This window comes from Oncorhynchus mykiss, chromosome 15 (assembly GCF_013265735.2).
Source record: "Oncorhynchus mykiss isolate Arlee chromosome 15, USDA_OmykA_1.1, whole genome shotgun sequence".
Lineage (NCBI taxonomy): Eukaryota > Metazoa > Chordata > Actinopteri > Salmoniformes > Salmonidae > Oncorhynchus > Oncorhynchus mykiss.
This window is the reverse complement of record NC_048579.1, coordinates 41,477,602-41,495,087: the sequence shown is the minus strand read 5'-3', so window position 1 is coordinate 41,495,087 and position 17,486 is coordinate 41,477,602. Positions and strand designations below refer to the sequence as shown.

The 17,486-nt window shown below is 42.2% G+C and overlaps 15 non-coding genes across 15 annotated transcripts; all 15 read right to left on the bottom strand.

Annotated features, from left to right (window-relative positions):
• Positions 1–2,854: 2,854 nt before the first annotated feature.
• On the bottom strand, positions 2,855–2,926 carry trnap-cgg. Its single transcript has one exon. It is a non-coding gene; the product is annotated as a tRNA-Pro (tRNA).
• A 1,758-nt stretch (positions 2,927–4,684) lies between these two features.
• Positions 4,685–4,756, bottom strand: trnap-cgg. The gene has a single exon. It is a non-coding gene; the product is annotated as a tRNA-Pro (tRNA).
• An 843-nt stretch (positions 4,757–5,599) lies between these two features.
• On the bottom strand, positions 5,600–5,671 carry trnap-cgg. Its single transcript has one exon. It is a non-coding gene; the product is annotated as a tRNA-Pro (tRNA).
• An 843-nt stretch (positions 5,672–6,514) lies between these two features.
• Positions 6,515–6,586, bottom strand: trnap-cgg. The gene has a single exon. It is a non-coding gene; the product is annotated as a tRNA-Pro (tRNA).
• An 843-nt stretch (positions 6,587–7,429) lies between these two features.
• trnap-cgg lies at positions 7,430–7,501 on the bottom strand. Its single transcript has one exon. It is a non-coding gene; the product is annotated as a tRNA-Pro (tRNA).
• Positions 7,502–8,344: 843 nt separating this feature from the next.
• Positions 8,345–8,416, bottom strand: trnap-cgg. The gene has a single exon. It is a non-coding gene; the product is annotated as a tRNA-Pro (tRNA).
• Positions 8,417–9,259: 843 nt separating this feature from the next.
• Positions 9,260–9,331, bottom strand: trnap-cgg. Its single transcript has one exon. It is a non-coding gene; the product is annotated as a tRNA-Pro (tRNA).
• Positions 9,332–10,174: 843 nt separating this feature from the next.
• On the bottom strand, positions 10,175–10,246 carry trnap-cgg. The gene has a single exon. It is a non-coding gene; the product is annotated as a tRNA-Pro (tRNA).
• A 1,740-nt stretch (positions 10,247–11,986) lies between these two features.
• On the bottom strand, positions 11,987–12,058 carry trnap-cgg. Its single transcript has one exon. It is a non-coding gene; the product is annotated as a tRNA-Pro (tRNA).
• An 843-nt stretch (positions 12,059–12,901) lies between these two features.
• trnap-cgg lies at positions 12,902–12,973 on the bottom strand. Its single transcript has one exon. It is a non-coding gene; the product is annotated as a tRNA-Pro (tRNA).
• An 823-nt stretch (positions 12,974–13,796) lies between these two features.
• trnap-cgg lies at positions 13,797–13,868 on the bottom strand. The gene has a single exon. It is a non-coding gene; the product is annotated as a tRNA-Pro (tRNA).
• Positions 13,869–14,697: 829 nt separating this feature from the next.
• trnap-cgg lies at positions 14,698–14,769 on the bottom strand. Its single transcript has one exon. It is a non-coding gene; the product is annotated as a tRNA-Pro (tRNA).
• An 829-nt stretch (positions 14,770–15,598) lies between these two features.
• Positions 15,599–15,670, bottom strand: trnap-cgg. The gene has a single exon. It is a non-coding gene; the product is annotated as a tRNA-Pro (tRNA).
• A 792-nt stretch (positions 15,671–16,462) lies between these two features.
• trnap-cgg lies at positions 16,463–16,534 on the bottom strand. Its single transcript has one exon. It is a non-coding gene; the product is annotated as a tRNA-Pro (tRNA).
• Positions 16,535–17,363: 829 nt separating this feature from the next.
• Positions 17,364–17,435, bottom strand: trnap-ugg. Its single transcript has one exon. It is a non-coding gene; the product is annotated as a tRNA-Pro (tRNA).
• Positions 17,436–17,486: the final 51 nt, after the last annotated feature.

Sequence of the window (17,486 nt, the reverse complement as noted above, 5' to 3'; positions counted from 1 at the left end):
CACAATGGATTAGCAGTCCATTGCCTTTATCACTCATCCACCTCGTTCAGCACTCCAACCAGTTGCCCAAGAACCGCCTGTTTCTGATTGTTAAAAGCTCTACAAATGGGCTCATCTGGGATTTGAACCCGGGACCTCTCGCACCCGAAGTGAGAATCATACCCTTAGACCAACAAGCCACTTTATCTAAGGTGTTTTTTTGCAATCGCCAGCAATGACGGTGAGGATTTGGATTGACAGGTCGATGGTGCCAGGCCACAGTGAATCAAGTGAGTGTTGGTGGTATACTTGTGAGCATAGCTATCTTCAAAGCAGTTGATCAGGTTTCAGTTCAAATACTCTGTATTTTCATCTGCTGAGTCTTTCAGATTCAATCTTCATTAGCTGTAACAGCAAGAAACAAATGAAGAAAGAGCTAAATGTAGATTAAAAAAATGAAAAAGTAGACATCAAAATCAATTGGATCTCATTTCATTTGATCCGATTGACGCACCGGTACGTGAATAAAATTAAAAATCCCCATTGGAATCTGTCTGTTTTAAACTAGAAATGTCACTTATTTTGCACTGGATGCTTCTCAAACCTCCATAACCGCTGATGTCACTCCTCTGCATCTTTGGTGAAATGCGGCAGAGCGAGAGCAATGTTAGTCAAAACATGACATATCCTGAAAATGTGTCTTCTCATACAAATGGCTGTAGCTTCCTGACCGGTTTGACCTACAAAATCGTTTGACCATTACATGGAAAGGGGAGACTCTCACAAACACAATGTCCTTCTCAGTTTTGCTCTACGACCTCCACAAGGGTCACGGGACTCGTCTGAAGGTAATCTATGTACCGGTTAAAATGACAGATTTTTTAACCAAGGAAGAAATGAATAAATGTTGTGCGATGTTGAACCCACGAGTGCAGAGCACAATGGATTAGCAGTCCATTGCCTTTATCACTCATCCACCTCGTTCAGCACTCCAACCAGTTGCCCAAGAACCGCCTGTCTCTGATTGTTAAAAGCTCTACAAATGGGCTCATCCGGGATTTGAACACGGGACCTCTCACACCCGAAGTGAGAATCATAGCCCTAGACCAACGAGCCACTTTATCTAAGGTGTTTTTTTGCAATCGCCAGCAATGACGGTGAGGATTTGGATTGACAGGTCGATGGTGCCAGGCCACAGTGAATCAAGTGAGTGTTGGTGGTATACTTGTGAGCATAGCTATCTTCAAAGCAGTTGATCAGGTTTCAGTTCAAATACTCTGTAATTCATCTGCTGAGTCTTTCAGATTCAATCTTCATTAGCTGTAACAGCAAGAAACAAATGAAGAAAGAGCTAAATGTAGATTAAAAAAATGAAAAAGTAGACATCAAAATCAATTGGATCTCATTTCATTTGATGCGATTGACGCACCGGTACGTGAATAAAATTAAAAATCCCCATTGGAATCTGTCTGTTTTAAACTAGAAATGTCACTTATTTTGCACTGGATGCTTCTCAAACCTCCATAACCGCTGATGTCACTCCTCTGCATCTTTGGTGAAATGCGGCAGAGCGAGAGCAATGTTAGTCAAAACATGACATATCCTGAAAATGTGTCTTCTCATACAAATGGCTGTAGCTTCCTGACCGGTTTGACCTACAAAATTGTTTGACCATTACATGGAAAGGGGAGACTCTCACAAACACAATGTCCTTCTCAGTGTTGCTCTACGACCTCCACAAGGGTCACGGGACTCGTCTGAAGGTAATCTATGTACCGGTTAAAATGACAGATTTTTTAACCAAGGAAGAAATGAATAAATGTTGTGCGATGTTGAACCCACGAGTGCAGAGCACAATGGATTAGCAGTCCATTGCCTTTATCACTCATCCACCTCGTTCAGCACTCCAACCAGTTGCCCAAGAACCGCCTGTCTCTGATTGTTAAAAGCTCTACAAATGGGCTCATCCGGGATTTGAACACGGGACCTCTCACACCCGAAGTGAGAATCATAGCCCTAGACCAACGAGCCACTTTATCTAAGGTGTTTTTTTTGCAATCGCCAGCAATGACGGTGAGGATTTGGATTGACAGGTCGATGGTGCCAGGCCACAGTGAATCAAGTGAGTGTTGGTGGTATACTTGTGAGCATAGCTATCTTCAAAGCAGTTGATCAGGTTTCAGTTCAAATACTCTGTAATTCATCTGCTGAGTCTTTCAGATTCAATCTTCATTAGCTGTAACAGCAAGAAACAAATGAAGAAAGAGCTAAATGTAGATTAAAAAAATGAAAAAGTAGACATCAAAATCAATTGGATCTCATTTCATTTGATGCGATTGACGCACCGGTACGTGAATAAAATTAAAAATTCCCATTGGAATCTGTCTGTTTTAAACTAGAAATGTCACTTATTTTGCACTGGATGCTTCTCAAACCTCCATAACCGCTGATGTCACTCCTCTGCATCTTTGGTGAAATGCGGCAGAGCGAGAGCAATGTTAGTCAAAACATGACATATCCTGAAAATGTGTCTTCTCATACAAATGGCTGTAGCTTCCTGACCGGTTTGACCTACAAAATCGTTTGACCATTACATGGAAAGGGGAGACTCTCACAAACACAATGTCCTTCTCAGTGTTGCTCTACGACCTCCACAAGGGTCACGGGACTCGTCTGAAGGTAATCTATGTACCGGTTAAAATGACAGATTTTTTAACCAAGGAAGAAATGAATAAATGTTGTGCGATGTTGAACCCACGAGTGCAGAGCACAATGGATTAGCAGTCCATTGCCTTTATCACTCATCCACCTCGTTCAGCACTCCAACCAGTTGCCCAAGAACCGCCTGTTTCTGATTGTTAAAAGCTCTACAAATGGGCTCATCCGGGATTTGAACCCGGGACCTCTCGCACCCGAAGTGAGAATCATACCCCTAGACCAACAAGCCACTTTATCTAAGGTGTTTTTTTGCAATCGCCAGCAATGACGGTGAGGATTTGGATTGACAGGTCGATGGTGCCAGGCCACAGTGAATCAAGTGAGTGTTGGTGGTATACTTGTGAGCATAGCTATCTTCAAAGCAGTTGATCAGGTTTCAGTTCAAATACTCTGTAATTCATCTGCTGAGTCTTTCAGATTCAATCTTCATTAGCTGTAACAGCAAGAAACAAATGAAGAAAGAGCTAAATGTAGATTAAAAAAATGAAAAAGTAGACATCAAAATCAATTGGATCTCATTTCATTTGATCCGATTGACGCACCGGTACGTGAATAAAATTAAAAATCCCCATTGGAATCTGTCTGTTTTAAACTAGAAATGTCACTTATTTTGCACTGGATGCTTCTCAAACCTCCATAACCGCTGATGTCACTCCTCTGCATCTTTGGTGAAATGCGGCAGAGCGAGAGCAATGTTAGTCAAAACATGACATATCCTGAAAATGTGTCTTCTCATACAAATGGCTGTAGCTTCCTGACCGGTTTGACCTACAAAATCGTTTGACCATTACATGGAAAGGGGAGACTCTCACAAACTCAATGTCCTTCTCAGTTTTGCTCTACGACCTCCACAAGGGTCACGGGACTCGTCTGAAGGTAATCTATGTACCGGTTAAAATGACAGATTTTTTAACCAAGGAAGAAATGAATAAATGTTGTGCGATGTTGAACCCACGAGTGCAGAGCACAATGGATTAGCAGTCCATTGCCTTTATCACTCATCCACCTCGTTCAGCACTCCAACCAGTTGCCCAAGAACCGCCTGTCTCTGATTGTTAAAAGCTCTACAAATGGGCTCATCCGGGATTTGAACACAGGACCTCTCACACCCGAAGTGAGAATCATAGCCCTAGACCAACGAGCCACTTTATCTAAGGTGTTTTTTTGCAATCGCCAGCAATGACGGTGAGGATTTGGATTGACAGGTCGATGGTGCCAGGCCACAGTGAATCAAGTGAGTGTTGGTGGTATACTTGTGAGCATAGCTATCTTCAAAGCAGTTGATCAGGTTTCAGTTCAAGTACTCTGTAATTCATCTGCTGAGTCTTTCAGATTCAATCTTCATTAGCTGTAACAGCAAGAAACAAATGAAGAAAGAGCTAAATGTAGATTAAAAAAATTAAAAAGTAGACATCAAAATCAATTGGATCTCATTTCATTTGATGCGATTGACGCACCGGTACGTGAATAAAATTAAAAATTCCCATTGGAATCTGTCTGTTTTAAACTAGAAATGTCACTTATTTTGCAATGGATGCTTCTCAAACCTCCATAACCGCTGATGTCACTCCTCTGCATCTTTGGTGAAATGCGGCAGAGCGAGAGCAATGTTAGTCAAAACATGACATATCCTGAAAATGTGTCTTCTCATACAAATGGCTGTAGCTTCCTGACCGGTTTGACCTACAAAATCGTTTGACCATTACATGGAAAGGGGAGACTCTCACAAACACAATGTCCTTCTCAGTGTTGCTCTACGACCTCCACAAGGGTCACGGGACTCGTCTGAAGGTAATCTATGTACCGGTTAAAATGACAGATTTTTTAACCAAGGAAGAAATGAATAAATGTTGTGCGATGTTGAACCCACGAGTGCAGAGCACAATGGATTAGCAGTCCATTGCCTTTATCACTCATCCACCTCGTTCAGCACTCCAACCAGTTGCCCAAGAACCGCCTGTCTCTGATTGTTAAAAGCTCTACAAATGGGCTCATCCGGGATTTGAAGCCGGGACCTCTCGCACCCGAAGCGAGAATCATACCCCTAGACCAACGAGCCACTTTATCTAAGGTGTTTTTTTGCAATCGCCAGCAATGACGGTGAGGATTTGGATTGACAGGTCGATGGTGCCAGTCCACAGTGAATGAAGTGAGTGTTGGTGGTATACTTGTGAGCATAGCTATCTTCAAAGCAGTTGATCAGGTTTCAGTTCAAATACTCTGTAATTCATCTGCTGAGTCTTTCAGATTCAATCTTCATTAGCTGTAACAGCAAGAAACAAATGAAGAAAGAGCTAAATGTAGATTAAAAAAATGAAAAAGTAGACATCAAAATCAATTGGATCTCATTTCATTTGATGCGATTGACGCACCGGTACGTGAATAAAATTAAAAATTCCCATTGGAATCTGTCTGTTTTAAACTAGAAATGTCACTTATTTTGCACTGGATGCTTCTCAAACCTCCATAACCGCTGATGTCACTCCTCTGCATCTTTGGTGAAATGCGGCAGAGCGAGAGCAATGTTAGTCAAAACATGACATATCCCGAAAATGTGTCTTCTCATACAAATGGCTGTAGCTTCCTGACCGGTTTGACCTACAAAATCGTTTGACCATTACATGGAAAGGGGAGACTCTCACAAACACAATGTCCTTCTCAGTGTTGCTCTGCGACCTCCACAAGGGTCACGGGACTCGTCTGAAGGTAATCTATGTACCGGTTAAAATGACAGATTTTTTAACCAAGGAAGAAATGAATAAATGTTGTGCGATGTTGAACCCACGAGTGCAGAGCACAATGGATTAGCAGTCCATTGCCTTTATCACTCATCCACCTCGTTCAGCACTCCAACCAGTTGCCCAAGAACCGCCTGTTTCTGATTGTTAAAAGCTCTACAAATGGGCTCATCCGGGATTTGAACCCGGGACCTCTCGCACCCGAAGTGAGAATCATACCCCTAGACCAACAAGCCACTTTATCTAAGGTGTTTTTTTGCAATCGCCAGCAATGACGGTGAGGATTTGGATTGACAGGTCGATGGTGCCAGGCCACAGTGAATCAAGTGAGTGTTGGTGGTATACTTGTGAGCATAGCTATCTTCAAAGCAGTTGATCAGGTTTCAGTTCAAATACTCTGTAATTCATCTGCTGAGTCTTTCAGATTCAATCTTCATTAGCTGTAACAGCAAGAAACAAATGAAGAAAGAGCTAAATGTAGATTAAAAAAATGAAAAAGTAGACATCAAAATCAATTGGATCTCATTTCATTTGACCCGATTGACGCACCGGTACGTGAATAAAATTAAAAATCCCCATTGGAATCTGTCTGTTTTAAACTAGAAATGTCACTTATTTTGCACTGGATGCTTCTCAAACCTCCATAACCGCTGATGTCACTCCTCTGCATCTTTGGTGAAATGCGGCAGAGCGAGAGCAATGTTAGTCAAAACATGACATATCCCGAAAATGTGTCTTCTCATACAAATGGCTGTAGCTTCCTGACCGGTTTGACCTACAAAATCGTTTGACCATTACATGGAAAGGGGAGACTCTCACAAACACAGTTTGTATCTCAGTTTTGCTCTACGACCTCCACAAGGGTCACGGGACTCGTCTGAAGGTAATCTATGTACCGGTTAAAATGACAGATTTTTTAACCAAGGAAGAAATGAATAAATGTTGTGCGATGTTGAACCCACGAGTGCAGAGCACAATGGATTAGCAGTCCATTGCCTTTATCACTCATCCACCTCGTTCAGCACTCCAACCAGTTGCCCAAGAACCGCCTGTCTCTGATTGTTAAAAGCTCTACAAATGGGCTCATCCGGGATTTGAAGCCGGGACCTCTCGCACCCGAAGCGAGAATCATACCCCTAGACCAACGAGCCACTTTATCTAAGGTGTTTTTTTGCAATCGCCAGCAATGACGGTGAGGATTTGGATTGACAGGTCGATGGTGCCAGTCCACAGTGAATGAAGTGAGTGTTGGTGGTATACTTGTGAGCATAGCTATCTTCAAAGCAGTTGATCAGGTTTCAGTTCAAATACTCTGTAATTCATCTGCTGAGTCTTTCAGATTCAATCTTCATTAGCTGTAACAGCAAGAAACAAATGAAGAAAGAGCTAAATGTAGATTAAAAAAATGAAAAAGTAGACATCAAAATCAATTGGATCTCATTTCATTTGATGCGATTGACGCACCGGTACGTGAATAAAATTAAAAATTCCCATTGGAATCTGTCTGTTTTAAACTAGAAATGTCACTTATTTTGCACTGGATGCTTCTCAAACCTCCATAACCGCTGATGTCACTCCTCTGCATCTTTGGTGAAATGCGGCAGAGCGAGAGCAATGTTAGTCAAAACATGACATATCCCGAAAATGTGTCTTCTCATACAAATGGCTGTAGCTTCCTGACCGGTTTGACCTACAAAATCGTTTGACCATTACATGGAAAGGGGAGACTCTCACAAACACAATGTCCTTCTCAGTGTTGCTCTACGACCTCCACAAGGGTCACGGGACTCGTCTGAAGGTAATCTATGTACCGGTTAAAATGACAGATTTTTTAACCAAGAAAGAAATGAATAAATGTTGTGCGATGTTGAACCCACGAGTGCAGAGCACAATGGATTAGCAGTCCATTGCCTTTATCACTCATCCACCTCGTTCAGCACTCCAACCAGTTGCCCAAGAACCGCCTGTTTCTGATTGTTAAAAGCTCTACAAATGGGCTCATCCGGGATTTGAAGCCAGGACCTCTCGCACCCGAAGCGAGAATCATACCCCTAGACCAACGAGCCACTTTATCTAAGGTGTTTTTTTGCAATCGCCAGCAATGACGGTGAGGATTTGGATTGACAGGTCGATGGTGCCAGGCCACAGTGAATCAAGTGAGTGTTGGTGGTATACTTGTGAGCATAGCTATCTTCAAAGCAGTTGATCAGGTTTCAGTTCAAATACTCTGTAATTCATCTGCTGAGTCTTTCAGATTCAATCTTCATTAGCTGTAACAGCAAGAAACAAATGAAGAAAGAGCTAAATGTAGATTTAAAAAATGAAAAAGTAGACATCAAAATCAATTGGATCTCATTTCATTTGATCCGATTGACGCACCGGTACGTGAATAAAATTAAAAATCCCCATTGGAATCTGTCTGTTTTAAACTAGAAATGTCACTTATTTTGCACTGGATGCTTCTCAAACCTTCATAACCGCTGATGTCACTCCTCTGCATCTTTGGTGAAATGCGGCAGAGCGAGAGCAATGTTAGTCAAAACATGACATATCCCGAAAATGTGTCTTCTCATACAAATGGCTGTAGCTTCCTGACCGGTTTGACCTACAAAATCGTTTGACCATTACATGGAAAGGGGAGACTCTCACAAACACAATGTCCTTCTCAGTTTTGCTCTACGACCTCCACAAGGGTCACGGGACTCGTCTGAAGGTAATCTATGTACCGGTTAAAATGACAGATTTTTTAACCAAGGAAGAAATGAATAAATGTTGTGCGATGTTGAACCCACGAGTGCAGAGCACAATGGATTAGCAGTCCATTGCCTTTATCACTCATCCACCTCGTTCAGCACTCCAACCAGTTGCCCAAGAACCGCCTGTCTCTGATTGTTAAAAGCTCTACAAATGGGCTCATCCGGGATTTGAACCCGGGACCTCTCGCACCCGAAGCGAGAATCATACCCCTAGACCAACGAGCCAATTTATCTAAGGTGTTTTTTTGCAATCGCCAGCAATGACGGTGAGGATTTGGATTGACAGGTCGATGGTGCCAGGCCACAGTGAATCAAGTGAGTGTTGGTGGTATACTTGTGAGCATAGCTATCTTCAAAGCAGTTGATCAGGTTTCAGTTCAAATACTCTGTAATTCATCTGCTGAGTCTTTCAGATTCAATCTTCATTAGCTGTAACAGCAAGAAACAAATGAAGAAAGAGCTAAATGTAGATTAAAAAAATGAAAAAGTAGACATCAAAATCAATTGGATCTCATTTCATTTGATGCGATTGACGCACCGGTACGTGAATAAAATTAAAAATCCCCATTGGAATCTGTCTGTTTTAAACTAGAAATGTCACTTATTTTGCACTGGATGCTTCTCAAACCTCCATAACCGCTGATGTCACTCCTCTGCATCTTTGGTGAAATGCGGCAGAGCGAGAGCAATGTTAGTCAAAACATGACATATCCTGAAAATGTGTCTTCTCATACAAATGGCTGTAGCTTCCTGACCGGTTTGACCTACAAAATCGTTTGACCATTACATGGAAAGGGGAGACTCTCACAAACACAATGTCCTTCTCAGTGTTGCTCTACGACCTCCACAAGGGTCACGGGACTCGTCTGAAGGTAATCTATGTACCGGTTAAAATGACAGATTTTTTAACCAAGGAAGAAATGAATAAATGTTGTGCGATGTTGAACCCACGAGTGCAGAGCACAATGGATTAGCAGTCCATTGCCTTTATCACTCATCCACCTCGTTCAGCACTCCAACCAGTTGCCCAAGAACCGCCTGTCTCTGATTGTTAAAAGCTCTACAAATGGGCTCATCCGGGATTTGAAGCCGGGACCTCTCGCACCCGAAGCGAGAATCATACCCCTAGACCAACAAGCCACTTTATCTAAGGTGTTTTTTTGCAATCGCCAGCAATGACGGTGAGGATTTGGATTGACAGGTCGATGGTGCCAGGCCACAGTGAATCAAGTGAGTGTTGGTGGTATACTTGTGAGCATAGCTATCTTCAAAGCAGTTGATCAGGTTTCAGTTCAAATACTCTGTAATTCATCTGCTGAGTCTTTCAGATTCAATCTTCATTAGCTGTAACAGCAAGAAACAAATGAAGAAAGAGCTAAATGTAGATTAAAAAAATGAAAAAGTAGACATCAAAATCAATTGGATCTCATTTCATTTGATCCGATTGACGCACCGGTACGTGAATAAAATTAAAAATCCCCATTGGAATCTGTCTGTTTTAAACTAGAAATGTCACTTATTTTGCACTGGATGCTTCTCAAACCTTCATAACCGCTGATGTCACTCCTCTGCATCTTTGGTGAAATGCGGCAGAGCGAGAGCAATGTTAGTCAAAACATGACATATCCCGAAAATGTGTCTTCTCATACAAATGGCTGTAGCTTCCTGACCGGTTTGACCTACAAAATCGTTTGACCATTACATGGAAAGGGGAGACTCTCACAAACACAATGTCCTTCTCAGTTTTGCTCTACGACCTCCACAAGGGTCACGGGACTCGTCTGAAGGTAATCTATGTACCGGTTAAAATGACAGATTTTTTAACCAAGGAAGAAATGAATAAATGTTGTGCGATGTTGAACCCACGAGTGCAGAGCACAATGGATTAGCAGTCCATTGCCTTTATCACTCATCCACCTCGTTCAGCACTCCAACCAGTTGCCCAAGAACCGCCTGTCTCTGATTGTTAAAAGCTCTACAAATGGGCTCATCCGGGATTTGAACCCAGGACCTCTCGCACCCGAAGCGAGAATCATACCCCTAGACCAACGAGCCAATTTATCTAAGGTGTTTTTTTGCAATCGCCAGCAATGACGGTGAGGATTTGGATTGACAGGTCGATGGTGCCAGGCCACAGTGAATCAAGTGAGTGTTGGTGGTATACTTGTGAGCATAGCTATCTTCAAAGCAGTTGATCAGGTTTCAGTTCAAATACTCTGTAATTCATCTGCTGAGTCTTTCAGATTCAATCTTCATTAGCTGTAACAGCAAGAAACAAATGAAGAAAGAGCTAAATGTAGATTAAAAAAATGAAAAAGTAGACATCAAAATCAATTGGATTTCATTTGATGCGATTGACGCACCGGTACGTGAATAAAATTAAAAATCCCCATTGGAATCTGTCTGTTTTAAACTAGAAATGTCACTTATTTTCTCAAACCTCCATAACCGCTGATGTCACTCCTCTGCATCTTTGGTGAAATGCGGCAGAGCGAGAGCAATGTTAGTCAAAACATGACATATCCTGAAAATGTGTCTTCTCATACAAATGGCTGTAGCTTCCTGACCGGTTTGACCTACAAAATCGTTTGACCATTACATGGAAAGGGGAGACTCTCACAAACACAATGTCCTTCTCAGTTTTGCTCTACGACCTCCACAAGGGTCACGGGACTCGTCTGAAGGTAATCTATGTACCGGTTAAAATGACAGATTTTTTAACCAAGGAAGAAATGAATAAATGTTGTGAGATGTTGAACCCACGAGTGCAGAGCACAATGGATTAGCAGTCCATTGCCTTTATCACTCATCCACCTCGTTCAGCACTCCAACCAGTTGCCCAAGAACCGCCTGTCTCTGATTGTTAAAAGCTCTACAAATGGGCTCATCCGGGATTTGAACCCAGGACCTCTCGCACCCGAAGTGAGACTCATAGCCCTAGACCAACAAGCCACTTTATCTAAGGTGTTTTTTTGCAATCGCCAGCAATGACGGTGAGGATTTGGATTGACAGGTCGATGGTGCCAGGCCACAGTGAATCAAGTGAGTGTTGGTGGTATACTTGTGAGCATAGCTATCTTAAAAGCAGTTGATCAGGTTTCAGTTCAAATACTCTGTAATTCATCTGCTGAGTCTTTCAGATTCAATCTTCATTAGCTGTAACAGCAAGAAACAAATGAAGAAAGAGCTAAATGTAGATTGAAAAAATGAAAAAGTAGACATCAAAATCAATTGGATCTCATTTCATTTGATCCGATTGACGCACCGGTACGTGAATAAAATTAAAAATCCCCATTGGAATCTGTCTGTTTTAAACTAGAAATGTCACTTATTTTGCACTGGATGCTTCTCAAACCTCCATAACCGCTGATGTCACTCCTCTGCATCTTTGGTGAAATGCGGCAGAGCGAGAGCAATGTTAGTCAAAACATGACATATCCCGAAAATGTGTCTTCTCATACAAATGGCTGTAGCTTCCTGACCGGTTTGACCTACAAAATCGTTTGACCATTACATGGAAAGGGGAGACTCTCACAAACACAATGTCCTTCTCAGTTTTGCTCTGCGACCTCCACAAGGGTCACGGGACTCGTCTGAAGGTAATCTATGTACCGGTTAAAATGACAGATTTTTTAACCAAGGAAGAAATTAATAAATGTTGTGCGATGTTGAACCCACTAGTGCAGAGCACAATGGATTAGCAGTCCATTGCCTTTATCACTCATCCACCTCGTTCAGCACTCCAACCAGTTGCCCAAGAACCGCCTGTCTCTGATTGTTAAAAGCTCTACAAATGGGCTCATCCGGGATTTGAACCCAGGACCTCTCGCACCCGAAGCGAGAATCATACCCCTAGACCAACGAGCCACTTTATCTAAGGTGTTTTTTTGCAATTGCCAGCAATGACGGTGAGGATTTGGATTGACAGGTTGATGGTGCCAGGCCACAGTGAATCAAGTGAGTGTTGGTGGTATACTTGTGAGCATAGCTATCTTCAAAGCAGTTGATCAGGTTTCAGTTCAAATACTCTGTAATTCATCTGCTGAGTCTTTCAGATTCAATCTTCATTAGCTGTAACAGCAAGAAACAAATGAAGAAAGAGCTAAATGTAGATTAAAAAAATGAAAAAGTAGACATCAAAATCAATTGGATCTCATTTCATTTGATCCGATTGACGCACCGGTACGTGAATAAAATTAAAAATCCCCATTGGAATCTGTCTGTTTTAAACTAGAAATGTCACTTATTTTGCACTGGATGCTTCTCAAACCTCCATAACCGCTGATGTCACTCCTCTGCATCTTTGGTGAAATGCGGCAGAGCGAGAGCAATATTAGTCAAAACATGACATATCCTGAAAATGTGTCTTCTCATACAAATGGCTGTAGCTTCCTGACCGGTTTGACCTACAAAATCGTTTGACCATTACATGGAAAGGGGAGACTCTCACAAACACAATGTCCTTCTCAGTTTTGCTCTACGACCTCCACAAGGGTCACGGGACTCGTCTGAAGGTAATCTATGTACCGGTTAAAATGACAGATTTTTTAACCAAGGAAGAAATGAATAAATGTTGTGCGATGTTGAACCCACGAGTGCAGAGTACAATGGATTAGCAGTCCATTGCCTTTATCACTCATCCACCTCGTTCAGCACTCCAACCAGTTGCCCAAGAACCGCCTGTCTCTGATTGTTAAAAGCTCTACAAATGGGCTCATCCGGGATTTGAACCCGGGACCTCTCACACCCGAAGCGAGAATCATACCCCTAGACCAACGAGCCACTTTATCTAAGGTGTTTTTTTGCAATCGCCAGCAATGACGGTGAGGATTTGGATTGACAGGTCGATGGTGCCAGGCCACAGTGAATAACGTGAGTGTTGGTGGTATACTTGTGAGCATAGCTGTCTTCCAAGCAGTTGACCAGGTTTTAGTTCAAATACTCTGTAATTCATCAGATTCAATCTTCATTAGCTGTAACAGCAAGAAACAAATGAAGAAAGAGCTAATGTAGATTAAAAAAATTAAAAAGTAGACATCAAAATCAATTGGATCTCATTTCATTTGATCCGATTGACGCACCGGTACATGAATAAAATAAAAAATCCCCATTGGAATCTGTCTGTTTTAAACTAGAAATGTCACTTTTTTTGCACTGGATGCTTCTCAAACCTTCATAACCGCTGATGTCACACCTCTGCATCTTTGGTGAAATGCGGCAGAGCGAGAACAATGTTTGTCAAAACATGACACATCCCGAAAATCAGTCTTCTCATACAAATGGCTGTAGCTTCCGAACGGTTTGACCTACAAAATTGTTTGACCATTCCATGGAAAGGGGAGACTCTCACAAACACAATGTCGTTCTCAGTTTTGCTCTACGACCCCCACAAGGGTCACGCCACTCGTCTGAAGGTAATCTATGTACCGGTTAAAATGACAAATTTTTTAACCAAGGAAGAAATTAATAAATGCGATGCTGAACCCACGAGTGCAGAGCACAATGGATTAGCAATCCATTGCCTTTATCACTCATCCACCTTGGTCTGCACTCCAAACTGTTGCCCAAGAACCACCTCTTTCAGATTGTTAAAGGCTCTACACATGGGCTCGTCCGGGATTTGAACCCGGGACCTCTCGCACCCGAAGCGAGAATCATACCCCTAGACCAACGAGCCGTTTTATCAAAGGCATTTTTATTGCAGTCGGCAGTAATGACGTTGAGGATTTGGATTGACAGGTCGATGGTGCCAGGCCACAGTGAATAACGTGAGTGTTGGTGGTATACTTGTGAGCATAGCTGTCTTCCAAGCAGTTGACCAGGTTTTAGTTCAAATACTCTGTAATTCATCAGATTCAATCTTCATTAGCTGTAACAGCAAGAAACAAATGAAGAAAGAGCTAATGTAGATTAAAAAAATTAAAAAGTAGACATCAAAATCAATTGGATCTCATTTCATTTGATCCGATTGACGCACCGGTACATGAATAAAATAAAAAATCCCCATTGGAATCTGTCTGTTTTAAACTAGAAATGTCACTTTTTTTGCACTGGATGCTTCTCAAACCTTCATAACCGCGGATGTCACACCTCTGCATCTTTGGTGAAATGCGGCAGAGCGAGAACAATGTTTGTCAAAACATGACACATCCCGAAAATCAGTCTTCTCATACAAATGGCTGTAGCTTCCGAACGGTTTGACCTACAAAATTGTTTGACCATTCCATGGAAAGGGGAGACTCTCACAAACACAATGTCGTTCTCAGTTTTGCTCTACGACCCCCACAAGGGTCACGCCACTCGTCTGAAGGTAATCTATGTACCGGTTAAAATGACAGATTTTTTAACCAAGGAAGAAATTAATAAATGCTGTGCGATGCTGAACCCACGAGTGCAGAGCACAATGGATTAGCAATCCATTGCCTTTATCACTCATCCACCTTGGTCTGCACTCCAAACTGTTGCCCAAGAACCACCTCTTTCAGATTGTTAAAGGCTCTACACATGGGCTCGTCCGGGATTTGAACCCGGGACCTCTCGCACCCGAAGCGAGAATCATACCCCTAGACCAACGAGCCGTTTTATCAAAGGCATTTTTATTGCAGTCGGCAGTAATGACGTTGAGGATTTGGATTGACAGGTCGATGGTGCCAGGCCACAGTGAATAACGTGAGTGTTGGTGGTATACTTGTGAGCATAGCTGTCTTCCAAGCAGTTGACCAGGTTTTAGTTCAAATACTCTGTAATTCATCAGATTCAATCTTCATTAGCTGTAACAGCAAGAAACAAATGAAGAAAGAGCTAATGTAGATTAAAAAAATTAAAAAGTAGACATCAAAATCAATTGGATCTCATTTCATTTGATCCGATTGACGCACCGGTACATGAATAAAATAAAAAATCCCCATTGGAATCTGTCTGTTTTAAACTAGAAATGTCACTTTTTTTGCACTGGATGCTTCTCAAACCTTCATAACCGCTGATGTCACACCTCTTCATCTTTGGTGAAATGCGGCAGAGCGAGAACAATGTTTGTCAAAACATGACACATCCCGAAAATCAGTCTTCTCATACAAATGGCTGTAGCTTCCGAACGGTTTGACCTACAAAATTGTTTGACCATTCCATGGAAAGGGGAGACTCTCACAAACACAATGTCGTTCTCAGTTTTGCTCTACGACCCCCACAAGGGTCACGACACTCGTCTGAAGGTAATCTATGTACCGGTTAAAATGACAGATTTTTTAACCAAGGAAGAAATTAATAAATGCTGTGCGATGCTGAACCCACGAGTGCAGAGCACAATGGATTAGCAATCCATTGCCTTTATCACTCATCCACCTTGGTCTGCACTCCAAACTGTTGCCCAAGAACCACCTCTTTCAGATTGTTAAAGGCTCTACACATGGGCTCGTCCGGGATTTGAACCCGGGACCTCTCGCACCCGAAGCGAGAATCATACCCCTAGACCAACGAGCCGTTTTATCAAAGGCATTTTTATTGCAGTCGCCAGTAATGACGTTGAGGATTTGGATTGACAGGTCGATGGTGCCAGGCCACAGTGAATAACGTGAGTGTTGGTGGTATACTTGTGAGCATAGCTGTCTTCCAAGCTGTTGACCAGGTTTTAGTTCAAATACTCTGTAATTCATCAGATTCAATCTTCATTAGCTGTAACAGCAAGAAACAAATGAAGAAAGAGCTAATGTAGATTAAAAAAATTAAAAAGTAGACATCAAAATCAATTGGATCTCATTTCATTTGATCCGATTGACGCACCGGTACATGAATAAAATAAAAAATCCCCATTGGAATCTGTCTGTTTTAAACTAGAAATGTCACTTTTTTTGCACTGGATGCTTCTCAAACCTTCATAACCGCTGATGTCACACCTCTGCATCTTTGGTGAAATGCGGCAGAGCGAGAACAATGTTTGTCAAAACATGACACATCCCGAAAATCAGTCTTCTCATACAAATGGCTGTAGCTTCCGAACGGTTTGACCTACAAAATTGTTTGACAATTCCATGGAAAGGGGAGACTCTCACAAACACAATGTCGTTCTCAGTTTGGCTCTACGACCCCCACAAGGGTCACGCCACTCGTCTGAAGGTAATCTATGTACCGGTTAAAATGACAGATTTTTTAACCAAGGAAGAAATTAATAAATGCTGTGCGATGCTGAACCCACGAGTGCAGAGCACAATGGATTAGCACTCCAAACTGTTGCCCAAGAACCACCTCTTTCAGATTGTTAAAGGCTCTACACATGGGCTCGTCCGGGATTTGAACCCGGGACCTCTCGCACCCGAAGCAAGAATCATACCCCTAGACCAACGAGCCGTTTTATCAAAGGCATTTTTATTGCAGTCGCCAGTAATGACGTTGAGGATTTGGATTGACAGGTCGATGGTGCCAGGCCACAGTGAATAACGTGAGTGTTGGTGGTATACTTGTGAGCATAGCTGTCTTCCAAGCTGTTGACCAGGTTTTAGTTCAAATACTCTGTAATTCATCAGATTCAATCTTCATTAGCTGTAACAGCAAGAAACAAATGAAGAAAGAGCTAATGTAGATTAAAAAAATTAAAAAGTAGACATCAAAATCAATTGGATCTCATTTCATTTGATCCGATTGACGCACCGGTACATGAATAAAATAAAAAATCCCCATTGGAATCTGTCTGTTTTAAACTAGAAATGTCACTTTTTTTGCACTGGATGCTTCTCAAACCTTCATAACCGCTGATGTCACACCTCTGCATCGTTGGTGAAATGCGGCAGAGAGAGAACAATGTTTGTCAAAACATGACACATCCCGAAAATCAGTCTTCTCATACAAATGGCTGTAGCTTCCGAACGGTTTGACCTACAAAATTGTTTGACCATTCCATGGAAAGGGGAGACTCTCACAAACACAATGTCGTTCTCAGTTTTGCTCTACGACCCCCACAAGGGTCACGCCACTCGTCTGAAGGTAATCTATGTACCGGTTAAAATGACAGATTTTTTAACCAAGGAAGAAATTAATAAATGCTGTGCGATGCTGAACCCACGAGTGCAGAGCACAATGGATTAGCAATCCATTGCCTTTATCACTCATCCACCTTGGTCTGCACTCCAAACTGTTGCCCAAGAACCACCTCTTTCAGATTGTTAAAGGCTCTACACATGGGCTCGTCCGGGATTTGAACCCGGGACCTCTCGCACCCAAAGCGAGAATCATACCCCTAGACCAACGAGCCGTTTTATCAAAGGCATTTTTATTGCAGTCGGCAGTAATGACGTTGAGGATT